The sequence below is a fragment of the Macaca fascicularis genome, chromosome 6 (genome assembly GCF_037993035.2).
Source record: "Macaca fascicularis isolate 582-1 chromosome 6, T2T-MFA8v1.1".
Lineage (NCBI taxonomy): Eukaryota > Metazoa > Chordata > Mammalia > Primates > Cercopithecidae > Macaca > Macaca fascicularis.
The window spans coordinates 131,343,285-131,369,382 of record NC_088380.1 but is presented as its reverse complement, the minus strand read 5'-3'; the positions used below and the strand labels follow the sequence as shown (position 1 = coordinate 131,369,382).

General features: G+C 39.8%; 1 long non-coding RNA gene and 1 pseudogene across 1 annotated transcript; both read left to right on the top strand.

Annotated features, from left to right (window-relative positions):
* The first annotated feature begins 1,423 nt into the window (after positions 1-1,423).
* On the top strand, positions 1,424-24,836 carry LOC135964410 (uncharacterized). Its single transcript, XR_010587585.2, has 2 exons — positions 1,424-1,549; positions 19,778-24,836. It is a non-coding gene; the product is annotated as an uncharacterized lncRNA (long non-coding RNA).
* On the top strand, positions 17,541-17,970 carry LOC102143811 (large ribosomal subunit protein eL28 pseudogene; annotated as a pseudogene).
* Positions 24,837-26,098: the final 1,262 nt, after the last annotated feature.

The window sequence follows — 26,098 nt, the reverse complement described above, 5'->3', positions numbered from 1 at the left end:
AGTTGCAATGACCTGAGACGGCGCCACTGCACTCCAGCCTGGGCAACAGAGCAAAACTCCGTCTCAAAAAAAAAAAAAAAAAAAAAAAAGTCTGGTTTACTGAGGTAAAATTTATATCAAGAAATAATTTACCCTTTTGAAGTATACAATTTTATAAGTTTTGACAAATATACACAATTGTATGACTACTACCACCACCCTACTTCAAGCTTACTTCTTATTACTACACCACACCACCTATACTACATTACCAATAAAAATATTTTTAGGCCAGGCTCAGTAATCCCAGCACTTTGGGAGGCCAAGGTGGGCAGATCACGAGGTCAGGAGTTCAAGACCAGCCTGGCCAACATGGTGAAACATCTCTACTAAAAATACAAAAAGTAGCCGGGTGTGGTGGTGCATGCCTGTAATCCCAGCTACTCAGGAGGCTGAGGCAAGAGTATCACTTGAACCTGGGAGACAGAGGTTGCAGTGAGCCAAGATCATGCCATTGCACTCCAACCTGGGGGACAGAGTGAGACTCCGTCTCAAAAAAAAAAATTTAATCCTATTACTATCTTCTGAATAGCATAATTATGCTGCATTTGATATTTTGCAGGTCAAAGAATTAAATTTGTAAAACTGTAAGTTTCTCAATATACTTTAATGTTTATAAGCCTATCTTAGTCATTCTCCATTTTTAAATTAAACCAAGCCTATCAAAAATACAAGGTAGTCTTGGTCTCTCTCCTGTGCTCAAATAACTTGCCCTAATTATGTGGTTGGCTTCATAGACAACTGAAAAACTGTGTGTAAAGAGTATGCATTTACTTTTTTACAGAAAGTTCAATTGTATGTCTCTTACACTACTCTTGCTATACTTTATTTCTCTCATCACCCTTCCCAAGTCTAACTGTAGCAAAAAGTTAAGTTACATAAAGTAATATTTGAAAGCTGGTGGGTCTGTGCATTCTAAATACACAAGACACTGGAATGGCATATCAGTTCCTCTTCTCCTTCCCCATCCCCCACTTTTATTTTACTCTTTTGAGAATCAGTGAGGCCACACTTACTGTTACTGAGGCTTTTCAGGCCAGTTGAACATCTACATCATAGCAATATTGCACCTCAAAGAAATTGTTCTCAGCATAGATGGGGAAAAAAAAATCACTCACTTGAGCAAATGATTGGACCAAATTGTACAAAAACCTTTTAAAGACTGCTAGGGTTTGAACATTTATCCCCTCTAAAACCCATGTGGAAATTTAATTCCCAGTGTGGCAGTGTTGAGAGGTAGAAATTTTAAGAGTTGATTGGGTTATAAGGGCTCTGCCATCCTGAATGGATTAATCTATGCATGGATTAATGGGTTCATGGATTAACGGGTTATCACTGGAGTGGGACTGGTGGCTTTATAAAAAGAGGAAGAGAGACCTGAGCTAGCATGCTCGGCCACCTCACCATGTGATGCCCTGCACTACCTGGGGACTCTGCAGAGAGTCTCAGCAGCAAGAAGGCTCTCACCAGGTGTGGCCCCTAGACCTTGGACTTCCCAGCCTCCATAATTGTAAGAAACGAATTTGTTTTCTTTATGATTTACCTAGTTTCAGGTATTCTGTTATAAGCAACAGAAAGTGGACTAAAATAAAAACAGTTGCAAGCAGAGATAGTAGTGGAAAGCTATATCCTTGTGATATAGCTTGGTGAGTATTTCCCTAATTCGATTCTCAATGACTTCACAATGTGAATGGGTGCTGTGTACTTCAGCTTTCGGTGTTTAATGTGCTTATCTGTAAGATGTAAATCATACATACCTCATGGGGGTTGTTCGGAAAATTCAATAAGAATAACCTGTTTACCAAGCAGAGCACCTACCATGCAGAAGATGCTCAATCTGTTTACTTTCCTCTCGTCCTCCTTAAAAATTAGTTTCAAAATCCACTTGAAATATTCAAAGCTACTTGTAGACTCCAAAATCTACATTTAAATCAAGAAAACTTGGTAAAAAGGTACTCAATAATGCTGACCCTTAATGAAAGTACCACACTATTTTGAGAGTACAGATCCCCTCTTTACAGATTTTGCGTCTCATAGCTTCTTATTGCAAGTAAACAAGAGCCTTTTGTGGTAATCTCTCCCACGTGAGCAATGGGAACAGACTGTTTTCAATCTAATGCAAACAAGAAATTGCTTAAGTAAAGGTAGTGACTGTATGAATCATAAACCACTTTCTCAGATAACAGCCATTATGTAAGTCTGTGAACAAATTTGACAATTTTTATTTCATTGCCTTTTGACAGCCCTTTAGAAGGGTTTAAGAGAACAAGATCTGACTATAGCTTTCAAAAATTCATCATTGCATATTTGTTAACCTTGCTCCCTGTGATAGCTGAAGAACTAAGATAATGCCCTTCAAATGGAGATAAATTACAATCTTTCAAAAGATTATCACGGTCTTAATCGAGTTTGCTCCAGCAGCTGAACAGCCTGTGACCTTGTTAGTTACACAACAAACGTACCTGTTACTTTATGCTTCTATAGGTAGCGCGGTAGAACCTTTAAACTACATGTTTTCTGTATATAAAATGACAGATTTATTTCAGCTAATGCTTTTTTAGATGAAACAGAAGATCGTTTATTTTAAAATATACCAAGCTACTTTGTATGTGTAGTGTAATTTTTTAATGATTTGCATTGAAATAACTTCAGAATTACCAAAACGTAGAGAAAATAATATAAAGACTATATGGATACCTTTCACTCAGATTCCTCAAATGTTAAAATTTTACAGATGTGTAGTGTAATTTAAAAGAGGACAATGATTCCTGGTTCAGAAACAGAAGTCTTGTATAATTCTGTGATAGCATATTATATGTCTAATAAAGGCATAGGGATTTCACATTGAAAATCATTTAGGAGAATGTTAGAGAATCCACATTCTCAATTTCTTTGAAAGAAATCAATTGCCAACTTTTACATATAAATGTAACTAACTGCAGGTATATGAACACATCCCAACATATGGTTCAGTTTATGAAAACTACAATACTACATCTTGGGAAATTAAACTACTTTTATCCTGAATATAATGTTACAAATAGCATGGAAATCAGCACATCAGGTGTTCCAGGATGTCAGCACATCAGCAGTTATACCAGAGTGCCAGCATTCAACAGAAGGGAGGGAGAGTTTGAATGGAATTAATTATTAAATGGTAACATTTAATCCTAGATCCTTATTATGTGTGCCAAGAGAAAACATCTGTGGGTGCTTAGAACAGACAGATTTGGAGCATCCACACAGATTCTGCTAGGTTTGATGAAACCTCCCAGGGAACAAGGTGATTTGGGAAGCTAAACATTTATTCTCCCACTTACACTCATAACCTCTCTGGAAATAGATGAGTCCGTGGTATCAAGAATGACTTTATGACTTACCCCATGTGGCAGAGAAGAAAAGGAAAGGCGCTTACTTTCCACTTTTGCTGTGTCAGGGCTATTTGAAACGAGTTCAGTGTCCATGAAAGAAAACTAAGTATCACTGCATTGGCCAATCTAGCAGCAGCTGCCATCTGTATGACAATATCCATTTATTCTGTTCCCTGCCACCTCTTGCATCTCTGTTGTAGTGTTCTTTTGTAAGTGTTCCTGACATTTTGTTTATCTTTCTTTTAAACATTCTGCCAAGATTATGTCTGAAAATGAGGGAAAAAAAAACCCTCCATTTTTCACTTGCTAAATCTGTTACAAGGGAAACAATTCAGTGCCATTCTCAAAACACTAAAGAGCTTTCAAGATATTGAAAATTCTCCAGTAAGTTGCCAAGCAAAATCAGGGCTAGGGTATAAATGTAAAAGGGACAAATAAATTCTCATACGTGATTCTAGTTGGATGGAATCAAACTCTTAATGGATAGCCTATTCTCTCCATTGTCTAAATGGCAGGCTTAAATAAAAACATTTTCCCTCTCAGCCTCACAAGCAGACACATATATAAATACCTTCTATACTTCTTAACAAAAGAGAGACCCTTTTGAGGTACCTGGAGAAAATTTAAAATTTAGTATTAGAAGTATTTTGATTCACAAATCATAATTGTGTACATTTATGGGGTACAATGTGATGTTTTGATATTTGTACACAACATGGCATGATGAAATCAAACTAATTCACATATTCATCATCTACCTTCCCTATCATTTTTTATGGTGAGACATATGAAATTTACTCTCTTAGTTATCATTAGAGTCACCCTGCTGTGCAATAGATCTCAAAACCTAACCTCCCTGTCTCTCTGAAACTTTATACCCTTTAATCAACAATTCCACATTTCCTCCCTTCCCATCCTTTTCCCCCGCCCTAGCCACTGGTAACCATAGTTCAACTTTATTGGATCCCACATATAAGTGAGCTCATACAGTATTTGTCTTTCTGTGCCTGGCTTATTTCACTTAGCATAATGTCCTCTAGATTCATCCATGTTGCTGCAAATGACAGGATATCTTTTTTTTCTTTTTTTTTTTTAAGACTGAGTAGCATTTCATTATGTGTATATACCACATTTTCCTTATCCATTCATCCACTGATGGACACCAGATCATTTCCATATCCTGGCTATTGTGAATAATGCTACAATGACCTTAGGTGTGCAGATGTTGCCTCAATATATTGATTTCACTTCTTTTGGACATGTACTCACAAGTGGGATTGCTGGATCATATCATAGTTCTATTTTTAGTGTATTGAGTACTCTCTAGATGACTGTTTTGATAAAATGTTTTTATGACTTCATAAATACAATCCAAGATCGTCTTACTTTGATTTAATTGATTACAAACATTTGACAACAGAGTTTTTCCTTTTCTTTCTGTGGAGCACCTTGAAGACTTCCGGGCATTAGAATTGCAGCAGCACTACCACAATGTTCATTTTGTTAAGTTTGGATGATTTGTTCAGTGATGGACGTCCCAAATGTAGTGCTTAATCATTCCATGGTGAAAATGCTGTAATTTACCAGCAAAAGGAATTTTGTAAGGAAATCAAAGAAAAATGTTTCACAAATGACTGGAAAGACTGCTTCTGAATTTTAGACTTAATTCACCATTGTAAATCTGATTTCTATGTTATCATATTTCTTGTCTGTGTTTTTCATTAGCTAGATTGGTTCGATGCCCTCTCCTCCCCTCCACTTTTTCTGACCTTTCTTTGATTCTTTCTCCTAATTTCTGAATCATGGTTTTTCTTCCCAAGACTTGGGAACTGCTTAGAAAGAATGTAGAAAACTTCTAGCAGAATGGCTAGAAATTTCTACAAATTTCTATATAATCTGTGTGTAATATTTACAAATCAATGACTAAAATTAAGACCAGTTTTGCAAATGTATCTCCACTAAAGAAGCATAGTGCAAAAAAGTAATTCCTAATTTTTATTGATCTCCTTGAAGGCTTAAGAATATCCAAGAATGTAGTGTTCACTAATTCACTTAAAATCTTCTACTCTTGTATTTATTTTCTAAGCCTGTGAACTCTTGGGAGCTTCTCACTTTATTGCCTGAGCATTAAGGTCTATGTCATCACAGTATCTTGTCATAGTCTCCATTACATTAACCCTTTTCCCAATAGAGTCCCCTAAGACATGGTTCTTCAGCTTTGATTGTTTCACCAAAGATCTTCATGTAGTTTTTATCATTTCCATACTACCATACTTGCTGGGTGGGGGGCCCTCAAATAGAGCCACATTAATTTTAGTTAATTGTTATTCTAGCTCTCCTTTCTACCTATTATTGCCCCATGCAAAGCCCATGCAAAGCCCCATGCAAAGCCCATGACTTAACTCTGTGTATCCCCAAGGGCTATCTCTGAAGTGGTTATAAAGAAGACTTGGTATCAAATAAACAAGAGCAGTAAATAAATCCTTAGCCACATAGCTGTATGATCTTAAGCATACGATTTCGTGACCTCCTCTAGTGGGTGAAGAGGTATTTCACCAAAATCCTTGTCCATCCTGAACCTCAGAATGTGATCTAATTTGGAAAAAGTGTCTTTGCAGATACAACTAAGAAAATGATCGGCTGGGCGTGGTGGCTCACACCTGTAATCCCAGCACTTTGGGAGGCCAAGGTGGGAGGATCACGAGGTCAGGAGATCAAGACCATCCTGGCTAATACGGTGAAACCCCATCTCTACTAAAAATACAAAAAATTAGCCAGGTGTGGTGGCAGGCGCCTGTAGACTCTGTCTCAAAAAAAAAAAAAAAAAAAAAAAAAACACGATCAACCCGGGAGGTGGAGCTTTCAGAGACCTGAGATGGCACCACTGCACTCCAGCCTGGGTGACAGAGCAAGACTCCGTCTCAAAAAAAATAAAAATAAAAAGATCAAGATGAGCTCATACTGGATTAGAGTTGGCCTTCAGCTAATGAAAGTGTCTTGGGAGAGACATAATAGAAGGCATAGAGACACAGGAAAGAAGGCCACATGAAAACAGAGGCCAGGGCAAGGAACACAAGGAGCCACCATAAACTGAAATAAGCATGGAAGAATTCTCTCCTAGGGTCGTTGAAGGCCGCATGGCCCTGCTGACACCTTGATTTTAGATTTCTGGCCTCGAGAACTATAAGAGAATTTTACCTACCTCATGAAAGTGTTGTGTAAATTAAATGAGATAATGCGCGTGAAGGGTGTGTTAGTCTGTTCTCATGCTGCTAATAAAGACATACCTGAGACTGGGTAATTTATAAAGAGAAAGAGATTTAATTAATTCACAGTTTCACATGGCTGAGGCCTCACAATCATGGCAGAAGGCGAAGGAGGGGCAAAGGTGTGTCATACATGGCGACAGGCAAAAGAGCCTGTGCAGGGGAAGTCCCCTTTATAAAACCATCCGATCTCATGAGACTTATTCACTATCATGAGAACAGCATAGGAAAGACCCGCCCCCATGATTCAATTACCTCCCACCTGCTCCCTCCCATAATACGTGGGGATTATGGGAGCTACAGTCAAGATGAGATTTGGGTGGGGACACAGTCAAACCATATCAAAGGGGCTGGTACAAGAGGAGGTCCAAGTCTCCACTTAGTCACTCACTAGCAACAGCAGGGAACATTACTCAATTTCTATGTGCCTCCCCTATCTTAAGGATAAAAACCAGGAACAATAATTTTCACCAACCTTCACTGAACAGTTTTTGTGATGATCAAATGACTTCACAGACATGAACATTCCTAGCATATAAGAATCACTCAAGAAATGTGGAGATCTGTGCTCTTCCTTCCCCTTGTCCCTCAAACTACTGGGAGTGGTATAGTAGTGGAAGAGAAACAAGAAAATCAGGACATCGTTTTTTTCTCTAAGAATGGCCAGATGCCCCCTGGCAACCCCAAAAGAAAATTCTGCTTGTATCTTTGAGTTGATGTCTACATCTCGTTACATTGTTACCCTCTAAATATAATTTTCAGAAGTACTGATGTTGACATCGCTAAGCCAAAACAATGTCTATGTAAATAGAATTGGTAAAAATCCTATCAGCAGTTCTACGGGTTCAACCATTCCAGATCTGTTTCCCTCCCTCCCTCCCTTCTTTCTTTCCTTTTTGTGAATGTTTCTTCCCATCCACTTTCTCTCCATATTATTACAGTGTTCTGATGTCATGGTTGGGAATAATTCTAAAAAGAGAGCCACCCCAGCCTGCTCAGGGTGATTCATCATACTTTAAGCTTGACATGTCAGGTTGTACTATAAATGTGTGTTCCTGGGCACTGTGGCAGGTTTCACTAAGAGCTGAGACACACTACTTAAGAGAAAACAGAGAAAATATGCAGCATAAAAACAGGTAGTGGGTATTTGTGAACAATTCAATCAATTGCAACGATCCACAAGACCAGGTTGGTGGCTATAACCAGGGCTATCATTTCATATGTGGTGACCACAAGAACACCAAAGTATGGTAGGGAAATCAAGTCAGGGAAATATTTGATGGGAACCAGCCATTTATTCAGTGACTATTTACCAGAGTTGCCTGGGAGAGAAGTAGCCGGACAATATCACTGGCTTCCGAGGGCCTGAGAAGGGCAGAACTACCCAGGAATGGAAGCCACAAGCAGCCCAAAGCTAGAAGGCTGTCCCCGTGACACTGACCACTTGCTCAACAAAGAGACCACTGGAGAAGACTGCAAAAGTCAGAAAAACTCGCCAGGGATTTAGGCAAAGAGCTGATGAAGTTTAAGTTGTAGAGAATATATGACTCTGGAGTCTTACAGTCCTTGGTGTAAATCTGGCTGTGACACATATTTGAGTGGCCTTGAGAACATTATTTATTTAAGCTTCAGTTGCCCCCAAACGTAAAGTGGAGATAAAAGTTACCTACCTTGCAGACTTGTTGTAAGACTTAACTGAAGTTATATATGAAAACGCCCTAAGATGTAAAACTAGGAAAAAATGAATTTTCCCCTCCCTCCCTCCCTTCCTTCCCCTGAATTTCTATAAAATCAGTTCCCCAAGGTAAGAAGAAAGAACTTTTACATTCCATATGAAATAATCTATTTCTTGATCCTTTAGCATCAAGATTCAAATGGTCCTTTACTTAATTAAAGCTAGAAAGGGGACATTGGAAATTTCTTTTACAGACATCCCTAGATTTCTAAAACGGTTGACTGACTATACATTAGCCTCCTCTCCACTTGTCACTAGTAAAGTATCCCCTTACTGTGAACAAGAGCTGTATATATACACATACACATAAACTTCAATGCTTCTAAATGCTAATTTGTAATGGGCCAAGAGTAGACAGAGAAGAGATGATAAAAATGGCAAAGTTATCAGGGTGAGTGGAGGTCATAAAACTGGAAAAAAAAAATAATAATAAATTTTAAAAAAGGTAAATTACCAAGAAGCTAATGAAAGATACCTGAAAGCAGGGAATGAATTAAGACCTTGAGTGAGGGATTTAGACTTAAAGAAGATGGATTACTAAGGTGGATTTCAGCTTCAAGTAACAGGAAACTAAGCTCAGAAATGTTTAAGCAATAGATTTATTGGCTCATCTATCAGAAAGTCCGGATATAGTGAGGGCTTCAGCATTGTTGGATGCCATGGTTCAATACATCGACCTGGTCTGGGGTTCTATTAGTCTTTTCACTCTGCCTTCAGAGTGAAAGCCCAGTACTAAAGTCCATTCCACGTTAATCACAGAATGGCCACAGTACCAGTCAGAGCTCTGGTGCTTTCTTGTTCACATTTGGTGGGAGAGAGGAAGTAGATCCTCATAGTTTCAGAAACTTCCCACAAATCTGTCGGCATCTTATATTTTCTGGAATTGGATCACATACCCATCCCTAAAGAGAAAAGGACTTATCCCTCAATCAATCAGCCTCACCGATAGGCCATGTGGGAGTCAGCTTCCCTTGAAGTATTTGGACTACGTCAGAGGGCTTAGGTACCTGAACAAAACCAGGTAGTGTTAGGAAAAAAGTATAGATCGATCCAGGGTACGTCATCTACCTTTTACACTACAGAATATTAGCAAGGTAAACATTATACTTTCATTTAGTTCAGCCTCCTAAGTTTTCCAATGTGATGGCAATGTCACACAATGAAGTATTGGTAAAGTCAGATCTAGCGATTTTTCTTACATTCCAAGTCGTAAGTTTGTTTTGCTGTAGTGTTGTTTTCTCTTAACTATATTAAACTGCCTCTTAAGCAAGTAACACAAAACCTTTTCACCCTAACAAGTGCATATAATAAGAGTTCTCCAATTCTAAAGTCTGATACTCAGTGAGTCCCCAGACCCACACATCTTATACTGTGCCCACCAGCGTGAGAGGTCCAGGAATTCTGCCACACCATCGAAGTCAGTGGTTCTTAACCTGATTGGGCAATAGGATCACCCAGGGAACTTACTAGAAATACCCATGCCAGAGGATAGTGACCCAGTGGGAATGAGGTGAGGTCTGGGCATCTGTATGTTTTTTAATCCCAGGTAAAAGAGAGTTAGAGACTGGAAAACTGAAGCTTGGATTGGAGAGAGCATTAATTCACTGTATACTCTTTTGTGTGGATTCAATTTTTTCATTATGTATCTATATTACTCTCTTCCTTTCCTTTTTCTTTTCTTTATTAAGGTCCTCAGTGTTTCTGAAGTGCAGACAATGAGAACTATCAATCTATATGATCAAATATCAACCTTTAGGTTGAATACCCTAGAGCCAAAAGTGTTTAAAGTTGGTTGTCAGAGTGATATTTAAACATATTGACTTTTTTTTTTTTTTCATAGAGATCTGGGGTGGGGGGCATCTTACTGTGTTATCCACACTGGTCTCAAACTCATGGTCTCAGGTGATCCTCCCACCTCAGCCTCCCAGAGTGCTGGCATTACAGGTGTGAGCCACTGCACCCAACCCATACTGCCTTTTTAATGAAAACCTTGGGGCCAACAAATTGGTCAGTGCTAACACCTAACTCAGATTCTTGGACTCATTTTTGGGGATTTCTGGACAGACCACAGAGTCTGGAATGTGTCCCAGTTTTTGAAATGAAATAACATAGATGACCAGATCATTTTGTTGACAAAGAAAATTCCGGAGAACCTTGTTCGGCTTCCCCTCAAACGAAGAAATGATGAAATAATTTATAACTGAAAACAGCTCCATGCTGTTTGCCATCAGTCCTCAGACACATATGCCTCAAATGACAGAGAGAGACCAAAGTAAGATTGTGCTGTTTACTTTAAGACGTCTTTGTAGAGGTACTTCTCCGAGTCTCTTCTAAGTGATCAGAGGCACTGCCCCTCTTTGAATTACAGCTCTAAGAAGCAGGAATCACTAACGAGATGTTTTAAAACCCCTTTCACTAGCAATTTAAAGAGATTAGAAGTTTGATGGAGAAAGATGTGTTTGGAAAACATTAAAACAGTAGACATTGTTTTCAGAAAGAAACATCCTTTGGTCACACTTTTGTAGCTAGTTATGATCTGATGGAAATCAACTACAAAGAAAATTCAGTGTAGCCTAATGGTCATTTTCTGGTGTACAAGCGTACACCAGATCACTTGTGGCATAGCAGTTACTCCCTTTTGTATTTGTATTTCACATAGGATATTTTTAAACCTGCATATAAATTGTCTGACAAATCTCTATATCTACCATATCTGGGGTATTGTTCCTCCTATGAGCCCAAAGCCGTAGCTTGCTAACTACAAACATTTTAGGTACAAATTGCTGCTCTCTCCTTCTGTATATCAACATTACATATAGCCATATACGGCTAATTTTCTTCTATAGGGGCTTCCTATCCTTACAACACCTGGAGAAACAGATGTTCCTCAGCAGCCCTGACTTTAGAGGCAAAGCTTATCTGTGTGCAGGATGGAAATGCTAGGTAACTCTCCAGAGGAAGAGCTCAGAGGTTGTCTCATCCATGGAATTCATGCAGTATAAGTGACTTAGTCTGAGGAAACACTGATCTCAGCCATTGGCACCAAATCTCCCATTGCTCCTTTAAAGTAGCTCACCCTTAGTTTGGGCCTGTCGCCTGGAGGTACATCCAAGATGGACCAAAAGATCCAGATTAGCTCCAGGCAGCGACATGACAGTCTAGAAGAAGGAAGGCCAACAAGTTTTCCTAAGGCTGTTTCCCCACAAAGCATTGATAAGAAGAAAGCCAAATTTTCTGTTTTCCAGGTTTTTTTCTATTCCCATCCATCTCCCTCAGCTTTAAATTTCCAAATATATCAAATATATATATTTTTTTTAGATGGAGTGTCACTCTTCACTCAGGCTGGAGTACAGTGGTGCAATCTCAGCTCACTGCAACCTGGCCTCCCAGGTTCAAGTGATTCTCCTGTCTCAGCCTCCCGAGAAGCTGGGATTACAGGTGCACACCACTACGCCAGGCTAAATTTTGTATTTTTTGTAGAGATGGGGTTTCACAATGTCAACCAGGCTAGTCTCAAACTCCTGGCCTACAGTGATCCACCTCGGCCTCCCAAAGTGCTGGGATTATAGGCATGAGCCACCATGCCTAGCCTCAAATGTGATTATTCTTAAAAGCAAACCAAGTTCCACAGAATATATATATTTTTAGGTGAAACTTGATATTTAGTGTTCTACACTGCTTTGAAAATTGAAAAGTATCTTTTCTTTAGTTAGAAGAAGGGGAGAGAACTAACAGTTGAATTCCTATTGTGATTTATTATAGATACATGTTGGATTTTATGTCATTTCATTTAATCCTTGTAACTATTCTGCAAAATAGTTACATTGTGTAACTTAATCCCCAGACAGTGTCCACTGTGTACTTTTTCTGTTCTAGGGACTCTTACAGGGGTTAGAGACTTTGTGATCCCGCCAGGAACTCAGTCTGGTGGGGAAGATAGCATATGAATGACTAATTACAGTACAAACAGTAAAGTCCCATAATACGGAGATGAACAGAAGGATATTCGAGCATACATTTTAAATTTAAATTTCTTTAACATGTGCACCAATCAAAATGGTAGGCTCACCCCAAAAAACATTCTGAGGCTGTTGCAAAAGACTCCAATATTTTGATACAAAAAGCTTTCTAAAAACAGATGGTAACTAACTAGTAATATAGGTACCTCTTTATCTTTTTTTCTGTAAGGGAACTCTGGAAAGGTTTCTAAATACTCTTTTCTTCTAACAGAGTTACTTATTTCTAACAAAGTTATTTTATCTTTTTATTTTTATGTTTTGAGACAGGGTCTCACTGTGTCACTCAGTGCACTGGAGTGCAGTGGCACGATCGTAGCTCACTGCAGCCTTGACCTCTTGGGCTCACAAGATCCTCCTGCCTCAGCCTCACGAGTAGCTGGGACTACAGGCATGTGCCACCACATACGGCTAATTTTTTTTTTTTTTTTTTTTGTAGACGTGGGGTCTCCTCGTGTTGCTCAGGATAATCTCAAACTCCTGGCCTTAAGTAATCCTACCACTTCAGCCTCCCAAACTGTTAGGATTACAGTTGTGAGCCACTGCACCTGGCCTAATTTCTAATGATAGTATTTGCCAGTAAAATAACTTAAAACAGGCTTAGTGCAATAGCTCACATCTGTAATCCTGGCACTTTGGGGGGCCAAGGCAGGTGGATCACTTGAGGTCAGGAGTTCGAGAGCAGCCTGGCCAACATGGTGAAATCCTGTCTCTACTAAAAGTACAAAAAATTAGCTGGGCATGGTGGTACACACCTACAATCCCAGTTACTCGGGAGGCTGAGGCAGGAAAATAGCTTGGACATAGGAGGCACAGGTTGCAGTGAGCCAAGATCACGCCACTGCACTCCAGCCTAGGCAACAGAGCGAGACTCTGTCTCAAAAAAAAAAAAAAAGAAAAAAAAAATCAAATATTTTAAAGAGATTTTACCTATTCATTCATACTCTTACACAGTTTTAAAAATATTTTCATGTGGCTTACAAAAATACGTACAATGGCACAGAGTAAATGAAAATAGCAGCAAAATGACTATATCTGTGTATCTTTCTATATCAACTTCCTCTCAATATCAATTTCCTATTCCCCACAAATAGCTATTTCCTCTCTCCTGGTTTCAATTATTTGTGGCTATCTGGAAAGCTCTGGTTTCCTCTGGAACTGATCAGTGCCTTGCTCTGGCCCCAGCCTGCCCTGGCTTGTCTTCATGTGGGGTCTGCATCACCTCCTTCACAAGCACAATTCAGTCTCCAAATGACTCAGGCAAGAACTTTTGTCTCAAACAAATCTGTTTATCAGAGAGCCATTGGATCGTAGGTTATAGAAGCCTCAACAAACAGGATATTCCATCTCAAATTGATGGCCTCTTGGCAAACACAATAATGCCTCCCAGGGAAGCATATGATTCTCAGGAACACCACAGCACGTCATCAGCCACAGTCACTGAAGGAAACAGGTTAGGAATCTGCTCACTGGCACTTCCTGGTTGAAGTACAACAATTAGTGTCTTTTTTGAATATGTGCAGCTTTGGGATTATTAATTTCAGCATGAGAAATCATTAGTATTCTTAATTTAAAGAGGAAATCTTTGGACAGGAGTCTGCGGCTATAAGTCAATACTAAAGATTTTCTCTGAATTATGATGTTTTTACCTGACTCTGAAAATGGATTTTTTTTCCCTTTTCATTTTTGAGCTTTTGAATTTGACTTAGCACATGGACTCTGTCAGGTTCCTGTGGTGAATTGATAATGAAATTAGGAGAGACAGGGTCCATTGACTTAGAAGACCTGTGCCATTAGTTAAGTCTTCCCTCTGTTTCTGCAACTGGCTTGACACCCACTTAGTCACCTGGGTTTTGGCACTTGCCTCTGACACTAACACTTGAGAGAGCAGAGCTCAGAATGGAGATGAGGAGGTAGCACAGTAAATAGGCATTATCAAAAAAAGACAGAGGTAAAATCAATACCTCCATTAACATCTAGAAGCAGACTTCTCAAAGAACATTTATATGTTTAGCTGACAGTAATGTACCAAGAAGACTACTTCCTTTATAGGTCACAAAGTATGTAACTATCCCTATGGTGTTATTTATTTTTCTTCCCATTTGGCTAAGAAGTATCATCAATAGGATTTAAAACTAAAAATAAACAAACAAAAAACTCTGCCCAGTAAAAATACTCAAATAAAGGGTACAATTTTCAACAAAGTAGATACAACAAAATTCTAGTAATATACATCAAAATTATTAATAATGTACAGTAAAATAGCTATTCTCTTGAAGTTTATCATAAGGCTTTGATATATACATACATCTTTTTATAAGGTCATTACTTTTGTGATGCATGTGACTTGAGATACCTGTATTGCAATGAACTGTATGTTTCTGGTTTTGTTTTAATGGCACTGTGTTACTGTTGTTATCCTGTCATGTTCAAATATAGGTTTAATTCCTGGTTTTCACATTCCTTAGCTCTGTGACTGTCAGAAGTCAACTTACATCATGCTCGGTTTCCCTATGTGTTACAGTAGTATTAGGAGAAATAAGTGATAGATATGTGTAAATGCCTAGCACAGTGCCTGGCACAAAATAGGGTCTCAGTAGATGCTAGTCCCCCATCTCCCCACCCCACCCCTCATTGCTTTCTCTTCCTCCCATGTTGGTTCCCGTGCCTCCTCTGCTTTGCCATCTCCTTCTCTACACCGTCAAAGGAACACCTCTGGGCAAAGGAGACCACATTCATTTATGTCAGATAACACATTGACCTGGTGGCCTTCATTCCAGTGTAAAGAGGCTGGGTACCTCCCCTGTAGCTGTCATTCTTGCTCCTCTGGTGTTCTTTGCTAGTGCCTGTGCACAGGAGCCAAAGCTTGGTGTGGCCACCTATCATCACTAAGCAGTGTAGGATTTGGGGCCTGTCTCACCTCCAGGAACAGAAGTTGGAGCAAATAAAAAGACGTAGTCTGTCAACTTGGACTTTGCAGGACACTCTGAACTGGAGTCCAATCTTCAAGAAAGAACAGGTTTAGAACAAAGAAGTATTGAGAACCTTGGAAGAAAGTGAGATCGCCTTAAAATCCATCTGAGCAAAAGATAGGCTCAGCAGTATCTGACATGCATCCTAGACCATGGAAAAGCACATTTCAAAAAGTTCAAAGAAAATATATGTTTGGTCCCAGGGCCAGAGGGTTTTCTAGAAGACTATAAATAGGTCCAGAAGGACTAGAAAATTAAATTCTAACTATATAATAAAAATTAGCCAGATATGGAAGAAAAACTAAAGAAATCAATATAGTTGCTTGGGAACTCTCCTTGGAGCTCAGATATTAAAAGGCATGTTTGAAAGATCAAAGAACTTGTAGCCAAGAACAAAAGCAATTCAATAGCACAAACCTAAAAGAATGGTGTCATATAGAAGAAAGTGAAAAATAAGCACAATTTTGCTGAATAAAAGGTTAAAAATGACTTTTACTAATGTGTACAGAGTAAGAACAAGGAACTGTTAGCCACATTTCTAAGAGATCATGATGTAATGGTAATGAGACAAAGAGAAAATAGAATGACTTAACTCCATTTTGCTTGTGTCTTTTCCACTAGAAGAATGACCTTCAGACTGAAAATGCAGATGTGGCTGACAACTACAGACAAAAAGTGTTCTCTATCAGGCAGGGAGCCCCGGGGTGATTTTCCATAGGCCAGTGTCAGCAGGATGAAGAAAACTGGAAGCCAGAAGCTGGGCAACTACTGTGATGGCCCATACAAGAGGAGGTAAGGACACAGTCCAGAGGAACAGAGCAAAGCAGGCACAGGGGAGAGGGGCTGAGAGGGCGGAAATGACAGAATAACCCACTGCAAAGCCTCTAGAAAAGCGCTGGATGTGCTGCTTAAGGTGAACTTACAGAAGGAAAGGATTCCACACATCTTTTGTGGAAGCAGAAAGCAAACAGGATGGGGACGGGGAGAGCAACCACATGAGTCTATTCATGGAGGCAGAAAGTGGGGCTGTGTTGGAGACATAGTGAGAATCCCGGTTCATCAGAGTCACAGGTTATTTCCAGGGAAATAGCTGGCTATAAAGGGGCCTTAGAGGAAGGGATAAACACTATGTCTGAAGGGTTTACTACCTGTCAGAAAGTCTCCAATGAGCGCTCCACACCTGATGAGGATCCAGAGAGGAATTAAAAACAAAACAAAACAAAAAAACACGCACATATAGAGCCATTCATTTGCCTCCTCATTCTGGGGATACCACGTAATCTGAATATAGAGTTGAAATCTGAAGGAATCAAGAGTTTCGTGAATTTTTTTGTTTTGTTTTGTGTGGGATTGATTAGTTAACAGTGAAACTGTTGAAAACTGTGGACAGAGCCACCCCCCCTCTCCCTGTGAAAGGCAGGGAATCTGGATTAATTCTTTAATTTCAGGGTGTTAATGCCAGTAAAGAAAGCCTTGTGGTACCACCAGAGCCGATGCTGAGGCTTCCTAAGGCCGATTGGGGGGGTCATGAGAAGGAAGTGACATATGGGCTGAGAACTTTCAGACCAGTAGAGCTTAGCCTGAAGAAATACTCTGCATGTTTGGAGTGTGAAAACTGTATTCAGACCACGGTGCCTCATTTTAAAGAAAAATGTTGCCAAACTGAACTCTGCCAGATGAGGAATCAAAGATGGCTAGCTAGGAGTTAACTGACATAGCAGGAAATCTGGTTATCAATTCCATGTAGCCTTAGAGGAAGAATGTCATCCAATTCTGAGGCAATCTAGCGTCAAGGTCAAGCTCAGAAGCTCTAGACCCAAATATGAGGGTTAAAATTCCGGCCCTACTATTACATTACCTTTTCTGTTTAATAACATTAATAATAATAATTGCATAGAATTGTTGGGAGGATGAAATGAATTAATACGCATCACGTGCCTAAAACAGTGCCTGGAACACAGCAGTCACTCAATGCATGTTGGTTATTATTAATATTATTATCCAGTGAATAATAGTTATAATAAAACAGATAGGTATATATTGCTATATTAAAGAATGTTTTGCGATTCAAATCGTTGAACAAAGTAAACAGGGTTACCTTTTAAATAGCCCCTGAGGCCGCTGCGAGAGGAGCCGCCGCCATGTCTGCGCAGCTGCAATAGATGGTCCTGCGGAACTGCCCCAGTTTCCTGATCAAGAGGAGTTGAGTAGACCTACAGCACAGAGCCCAATAACCTGAAGGCCTGCAACTCCTTCCGCCACGACGGGCTGATTCACTGCAAGACTGTGGGCGTGGAGCCGGCAGCCGACTGCAGAGGTGTGGTGGTGGTCATGAAGCGCAGATCCAGCCAGCGGAAGCCTGCCACCGCCTATGTGCGGACTATCGTCAACAAGAATGCTCGCGCCACGCTCAGCAGCATCGGACACGTGATACTCAAGAACAAGTATGCCCTGACCTGCGCATGGCTGCCATCCCCAGGGCCAGCGCCCTGCACGGCCAGAAGCCTGTAATGGTGAAGAGGAAGCGGACCCGCCCCACCAAGAGCTCCTGCGGCCGCGCCGCCAAAGCAATAAAAAGTCAGCTGGCTTTCTCAAAAAAAAGTATAATAATAAAATAAAATAAAATAAAAAATAAAAAAGTTAAAATGTTTAACCAGAGATTAGAGGATCATCTGAAAGAAGCAAGGAGGAGCTGCTGCCTGCTTTCAGTAGACAGAGGAACTGGCTGAGTCTAGTTTTTCTGACTTTTGGAGTATATACGTACATATGTATAAATATATATATGTAGTGACAGGATCTCGCTCTGTTGCCCAGTTTTGAGTGCATAATCCTAGCTCGCTGTAACTTCGACCTCCTGAACTCAAGTAATCCTCCTACCTCAGCCTACTGAGGATGAGAAATTGATATTTCAGGATGGGCGCGGTGGCTCATGCTGTTAATCTCAGCACTTTGGAAGGCAGAGGCAGGCAGATCACCTGAGGTCGGGAGTTCGAAACCAGCCTAATCAACATGGAGAAACCCCATCTCTACTAAAAATACAAATTTAGCCGGACATGGTGGTGCATGCCTGTAATCTCAGCTACTTGAGAGGCTGAGGCAGGAGAATCGCTTGAACCCGGGAGGCGGAGGTTGTGGTAAGCCAAGATCGTGCCATTGCACTCCAGCCTGGGCAACAAGAGCGAAACTCCGTCTCAAAAAAAAAAGGATATTTCAAGTGCTCTTCATTTTGACTAATAGATGTATCACTGGTAGTAAAGTATTTATTAAATGTCCTGTGAAACTTTCCTTGTCAGGGGGAAGTATCTATTTTATAGATTCCCAAGGCCATAGATCTTAAATTAGATCTATCCTTAAATTAGGACATCGCTGTGTATTTCAATTTGCGTTGAGTCCAATCCTGGGGAAAGCTATAGGTTCAGTCGATAAGGCAGAAATAAAGAGTACAGACTTGTTCATAGAAATTCATTCCAAAATGTGAAATAAAGGAGTTTTAATCTACTGTCAAAACTGCCACAAACATTTCTTACACATTTCTTTGTCATTAGTGAACTAATTGTACTTTAATCGAGTCAGCAGTGAGCAATAAGAATCCATGAGGAAATACAGTAATATAGTACAGATTTTTATTTCCTTCAAGAGCTCTCCTCAGAATTCATGATCTCAGTGAGAACATTGGTAATCGGTGAATTATCTGGGCTCTCAAAATGCAGAAAAGAATCAAAGGAGATTTAGAAAGAAGCACTGGCCCATTTTACTGAGAATTCAGCCAGGCTGATCTGCTCAATGGTTAAAGAGTAACAGCAACTACATTAAACACCAGAATGGTCAGTGCAATTAATGCAATTAAAGTAATTAGTCCTGGCAGCTGTAAGGTCAAATAGAGGTAGCTTTGTAACAACAATCTGCCACTGCAAAATTACTGACATTTCCAACTAAATTATATTCTCTAAATTGTTGCCTTAATGCTAAATAAATAAAGTTATGCTAATGTAGGGACTGATTACAGATTGAAATTAGCACAATTGCTTGTTATACAGTCTGCTAGGGTTAACATTTTTTAAAAACATAATTAATGGCCTTTGCTTACTGTCTCTGGTTATAGATCCTGCAGCTCATTTGCATTCTTTTGCGATATGCTGACAGTGCTAAATGTCTAAGAAGAAAGATCTCATCTGCAGGCGGAAAATGCGTTTTTCACGTCATCAAGTTAAAACTTGTTATGGTTTCAGGGCAGTGTTAATAACAAAAATGACCAGAAAAGGAATGGATAAGAATGAGGCTAGAATCCGTTTTTCTTTTCAGTCTTGTGATCCAAGCCTTTTCTGGAGTCAATGTGAAATGTAATTGCTCTTTTGACCTCTATCTTCTCTCTCCCCAGGTCTGAGGAAGAGCTACACTGGTTGATTATTGCAGGAATGAAAGGCACTCTGACCTTGTCGACCGAACGCCTTGCTGCTTTCAATGTTGCCCATTATACTGAAGGCAGGCAACTCCTGGAGAGAGGCGGAATCTACAGGAGAGCTGCTCCCCGGGCAACCTGCCAGAAAAGGCTTCATCAGCAGCAGTTCAGACATGACCAAACAGCTCAGGCAGTAAAGGAAACAGCTAGAGGGGAGAAAAACAGAGTATATCAAAATATTGTTAGCACACAGCCTGAAGAGCTCTCAGGCATCTATACTATAGAGTGCCTTTGCGAATACTGCCCATCGTCATCCGCCTGAACTGAAGATCGACCTGGGAATATTTGCTGGGGAAGGAAGCCGTAACCAATATAAGTACAGTCACTGATTTCCTAAAATAGGCAGTCGCTCATTCAAAGGGATTTGTGATAATATTTCTATGTAAAGAGGAATGTAGGGTGATTTTCAGCAGAAAGTAGGTCGGGATATCTGGTTACAACAATTGCAGCCGGGTGGGTGATGGCTCAAGCCTGAAATCCCCACACACTGGGAGCCCCAGGTGGGAAGATCACTTGAAGCCAAGAGTTCAAGACCAGCATGAGCAACAAAGCAAGACTCCTTCTCTACAAAAAAATATAAAAATTAGCCAGGTGAGGTGGTGCGTACATGTAGTCCTAGCTACTTGGGAGGCTGAGGCAGGAGGATTGCTTGAGCCCAGGAGTTGCAGGCCACAATGAATTATGCTTGTACCACTGAACTCCAGCCTGAAAGACAGAGCAGGACCCTGTCTCTAAAAAAAGAAAAAACTTACATTTAAATTTAAAAGAAAACACAATTGCTCTAGATGATAAATCATTCACTAAAAACCTAGTTTGATTATTTTTAGAATTTATGGTTGATGTAAGGATTAGGGTACAATTCACAATGAGAACATGCTCTCCCTTCAAGCTCCAGAGTTGAAAGAGTCTTTGTTTAAAATCAGCTGTGGTTCCTTCACATAACTGCTCATTCTGCTCAAATCAATTCTATTCAACAAAATTTTATCGAGCATTTATTATGTGTCTAATCATTCTGGGAAATGTCAATGAGATGTGAAGTGTGCCTATGAGTTAATGAGACTGGCTGACCAAGCAGACACAGAAATGGTGGTGTTTGCTTTCTCATTTCATTGTATTCATTGAGAGAGAACACCAGAGGCCTCTGCTATGAGTGAGGCATGGTGTTAGGTTCTTCAGATTCAGACGTCATTTAACTGTTACATTAATTTTCAGGTCCATATTATTATCCCCACTTTAGAAAGAGTTTACTGCAGTAAAAAAGACCCTGGAATCCGGAATTAGCCAGACTTGGGTTTGCAAGGGAGAAAAGGTATAATAACTTTCCTCGTCCGTTGTAAGGGACGCTCCTATAACGAAAGAGATTGATGAAGACTGGACAGGCATATGGAAATGCGATTGTACCAAAGAGTATGATCTAATGGTAATAGACTGGGAATGGTAGGAGCCCAGCAAGGCCTGTCTGTTTAGATTCTTTTTGGCCTCTCTGTGTAACATTTCTTCCTCCCAGGTATGGGACAGGACCCTTATGGAATGGCAGTCTTCAAGGGAGAAGAGAGAGAGTGACCTTTCTAAGTTTTATGGCTTGCTTTGCGGGAGAAGAATTCTGGTTTCTATGGCTCACTGAAAAGAAGTGAGGGACTCCCAGGGGAGCAGGAGAAGCTCAGAGAGACCTTGCTTCTGAAGCCTTTCAATCTCCTTTAGTTCAAAGTAGTCAGCATGCCAAAGCACCATACTTTGGAGTATCATGTTCTGAGCCCCAACAGGTTCATGCACAATTCTGTTACTACTCAAAATCTCTGCAATCTTGAAAAAATTCCCCATTTCTCTGGATTTTTATTAGTCTTGTTCCTGGAATGAAGGAGACGAGATGAACTTAAGACCTTTTCCATCTCTATAGTTCCATGAGAAATATTGTTGTGCAGATTTTCTGGGACATCCCAATTCTAAATGTTGTGGCCCATCGTGCCTGTAAAAATATTTATGCTCATCAAATGCTGAACTCAGGAAGCATAATCACCCTCTCTAAAAATAAAAAGAACTATCAGAGTTAGGAAAATAATGATGAATAAAGGCTAGGGAGAATGACATTACAAGATAATTTTCAAAAGAAGGGTGAAATCACGACCCTCATACAGATATAAAAATGAACACGTTAAAGATTTGATTCTAACCATTAATCAAAGACGGAATGCAGAAGATATTATAACTGGTTCAAGAGAATGTGAAGAGACATATTTAAAGATCAGGAATATTGAAATTAGCATGCAAATTGAATAAAACCAGTTTTTCCAGGGGTAGGGGAAGGAAGTCAATTGAACCTATATTAGACATGGCAGAATGTGCATGTCTATCAGTTACCTACAAGACACAGAGTTGTAAAATAACTCAAAGACAATGAAAGGCTAGAATCAGATAACAGGAAGGTTGTACCAGATGAAGCATAGTTTCCCATTGAAGCAGTTTTTTTTTTTTTTTCTGCAATGAAAATAGCTTTGATGGGGTTCAGAAACCACCCCCCTAAAATATGGCATCTTGCATACTAAGTATTTTAAGCTGGAGGAATGTGAGAAGATGGCAGAAGCAGGAAGGCCTATCTGACCTTCTCCCACCCTTCCTTCCTGAAGGAAGGAAGGTTAAAAAACCTAGAAAGGATTTTTTGACCTTCCCCTGAAGCAGAACATAAGACCCGCATGTGAGAGGCTGCCTCCTACGCCTGGAGGAAAGGAACATCCTTATCTCTCAAGACACGGGGATACAGAGAAGAATCTAAGAAAACAGGCCTGGCTAAGTCTCCCCAGTTTATTATCGTCGTCAGATCATACTTTTTAATCCAATCATACTTCTCCACAACTATCTACTTATTAAATCTAGCATAAAAAATACACAGGTTTACCTGTTTCTTCAGGTCTTCATTACCTTATGAAGGCTCCCATGTCACATAAAACTCAAATAAATGTATTTATTTTTCTCTCGTTAGTCCATCTTTTGTTATAGGGGCCTTAGCCATGAACCTAGCAATGGGTGAGGAAAAGATATTTTCGCTCCCCTACATTCGCTTCATGTGGAATACAGCATTTCATTGTAATTTCTGATTTTTCAACGGATATCTAGGAAAAAATGTCAGTGGGGGCCTGGGTGTGAACCAAAATCACCTGAGATACTTTCAAAATAGAATCACACCCTCTTTGACCTGCATCAAGCCATCTAATAAATGCACTAAACAAATAGAGGGCGTCTTCAACTGCTTTTTGAGGTTGAAATTCAGATTTGAGGAGACCTAGAAATTCAGCTATGTGCGGTTTTTACAGATACAGTAACACTTCCTGATGCTTTAAGGAATCTTTTGTGATTTTCTTGATGTGGTTTTAGAGTCATGAAACTGTTAAGAGTTTGGTTCACCAAGGGCTAAGGACCAATGTGCACATTGCAGGGATGGGAAGGTCAAAAGGAAAAAAATGGGAACTAGAGAAATAAAAATAGGGAAGAATAGGATAAGGAAGACTAGAAATAGAGACTAAGAGGGGAATCAGCTGGTGCACTGGCATGCCAAGGATGCCTCCCTGATAGAACTACTTTGTTAATAAAAATACCATTTTAAACCCGTGCCCATAAAGAGTAGGAGTAAAAAGAAGCTTTATTTCTAAAGCTCTGCTGCCGCCTCCACTGGAAATCTAATGTGGTCTCTTTTTTTCTAACTTTTCAGGGCATACGTATTCTAGTTCCATTATAATGGTGGAAAATGCTGTCATACACACTGTTCCTGCAGTTTTATACTTTGGCTTTATTTTCCTCTCTTCTACACTTCCTTCCCTCCACAAAAATCGAAAATACATAAAATGATAAGTTGAAAGCCCGAATTGAAGTCTTTTTAAATTTTAACTTATTTTTTTAAAACCACAACGTTGTAAATAGACTGGACTAAGGGAAATATAATTATCTATAGCTATGAAAGGGGAATTTATGGAAACGCCAATTCAGGCTTAACTCAGCAACTAAAATGAAATGTGAAAAAGAAAAGAAAAGTGGAGAACTCTTTGGAGGTTCTAGGATGATTGTGAGAATCCCCAGAGATTGATCATGCAGATGGAGGAAAGAAGGCCTCCAGAGGGTCCGGGTGTAACAGACATTCTGTTTAGTGAAGCTTTATAACCCTCCAAGATACTAATTTGGAATTACTTTTGAAAGAAACAAAGTAATGGGGTTCAGGACATGCTGCCGCCCAAATATGGCATCATGACATTTAAGAAAACAGCAGAAGCAGAAAAGCCATTCTCCCCTTCCCCTCACTCTTCTTCCATGCAGCAGGGCATGAGACCCTCATTCAAAAAATATCCTTTCAAACACAGAGAAAAGGACCAGCCTTGCCTCTGAGGACACAGGGACACAGAGAAGAATATGAACAAACAGACCTTGCTTAATTCTCCCTTAAATCTTAATTTTTATTACCATTAGATCATGCCCTTTTGTCCTCCAATCACACTTAATCAAACTTCAACATAAAAATCCTCAAGTTGTCTATTTCTTTGGGCCTTCATTTCTTTATGAATGCTCTCCTGTCACATAAAACTTATATTAAATAAACGTGTATGCCTTTCTCTTGTTAAATCTGTCTTTTGTTATTAGGGCCTAAGCCATGAACTTCATGATAGGTTAAAAAAAGAAAAAGAAAAAAAGAACGTATTTTTTTCCCCCTCCAAACGTAATTCTTACATTCAAACACATCAACTCAAGATGGGAGGCAATTTTATCTTGACTAAATCCTTCTGGAACTATGGACACCAGGAAAGGAAGAAAGGCCCTATGGCTTTTATGCATGACATAGAGCAGATGGTCAGCAAACTCCCCGTGGGCAGTGAATTCACTGTGCTTGGACAAGTCAAAAAAGGTTAAACCAACTAACACCATGAAACAAATGAAAGAATGCTACTTGAGTCTTTGTGAAGTCCAAGTTTCAAATAAATTGTTTAGTCCAACAGAATAGTTGCTTTCTTTTCATCGTTTTAACCTGAGGGAAGAAGAAAAATAAATCAATGTCAGATTTTTTTTTGGAAACCGCTTCTAGTAGCTGGGCAAAATATATAAAGAAAATGAAAATAATCATTTGCTTGTGGGAAGAGAAAGCCAATAAAACTTATAGAAGCTTCCTTCTAAGAGTACATTGCTAGGGTTCAAGACACATTACACCCAAGATATGGTGCCTTGGCATATTAAATATTTTAAACTGAAAGAATTTGAGAAAATAGTAGAAGCAAGAAAGTATCTCAGACCTTCTCCCACCCTTCTCTTCTGATGCATGTCCTAAAACATAGGAAGGATTTTCTAACCTTTCCACGAAGCAGGTCGTTAAGATATTCACGTCAGAGGTTCCCTGCCTACACATAAAGGAAAGGAACATTTTTATCTCCGAAGGCATAGAGACATAGAAAAGAATCTGAAGCAAGTGTTGCTAAGTTCCCTGCCCCCAGTTTGTTACCATTAGATCATACTTTTTAACCCAATCTTACTTCTTCACAACTATCCAGTTACTCATCCAGCTTAGCATTGAAACATACACAGGTTGGCCAGGCGCGGTGGCTCATGCCTGTAATCCCAGAACTTTGGGAGGCCGAGGTGGGTGGATCACAAGGTCAGGAGTTTGAGACCAGCCTGACCAATATGGTGAAACCCCATCTCTATTAAAAATACAAAAATTAGCCAGGTGTGGTGGCACGCGCCTGTAGTCCCAGCTACTCAGGAGGCTGAGGCAGGAAAATCACAGGTTCAAAAGTGGGAGGCAGAGATTGCAGTGAGCCAAGATCGTGCCACAGTACTCTAGCCTGGCAACAGAGCAAGACTCCATCTCAAAAAAAAAAAAAAAAAAAGAGAGAGAGAAAGAGTCCTTATCTTGTGGAGATGTATACTAAAATACAATTCTCCCTTGGTGTCCATGGAGAATTCATTCCAAGACGCCCACAGATACCAAAATCACACCACTGCACTCCAGCCAGGGCAACAAAGCAAGACGTCATCTAAAAAAAAAAACAAAATAAAACTAAAAAAAAAAAAAAAAACACTGGCTTACCTGTTTCTTCAGGTCTTCATTTCTGTATGAAGCCTCCCATGTCACATAAAACATGCATTAAATAAGTCTATCCTTTTCTTTCATCCATCTTTCATTACAAAGGCCTCACCATGAACCTAGCAATGGGTGAGGAAACGATATTTTTCCTCTGTCGCAATACATTGGTGTTTTGTTGTTGT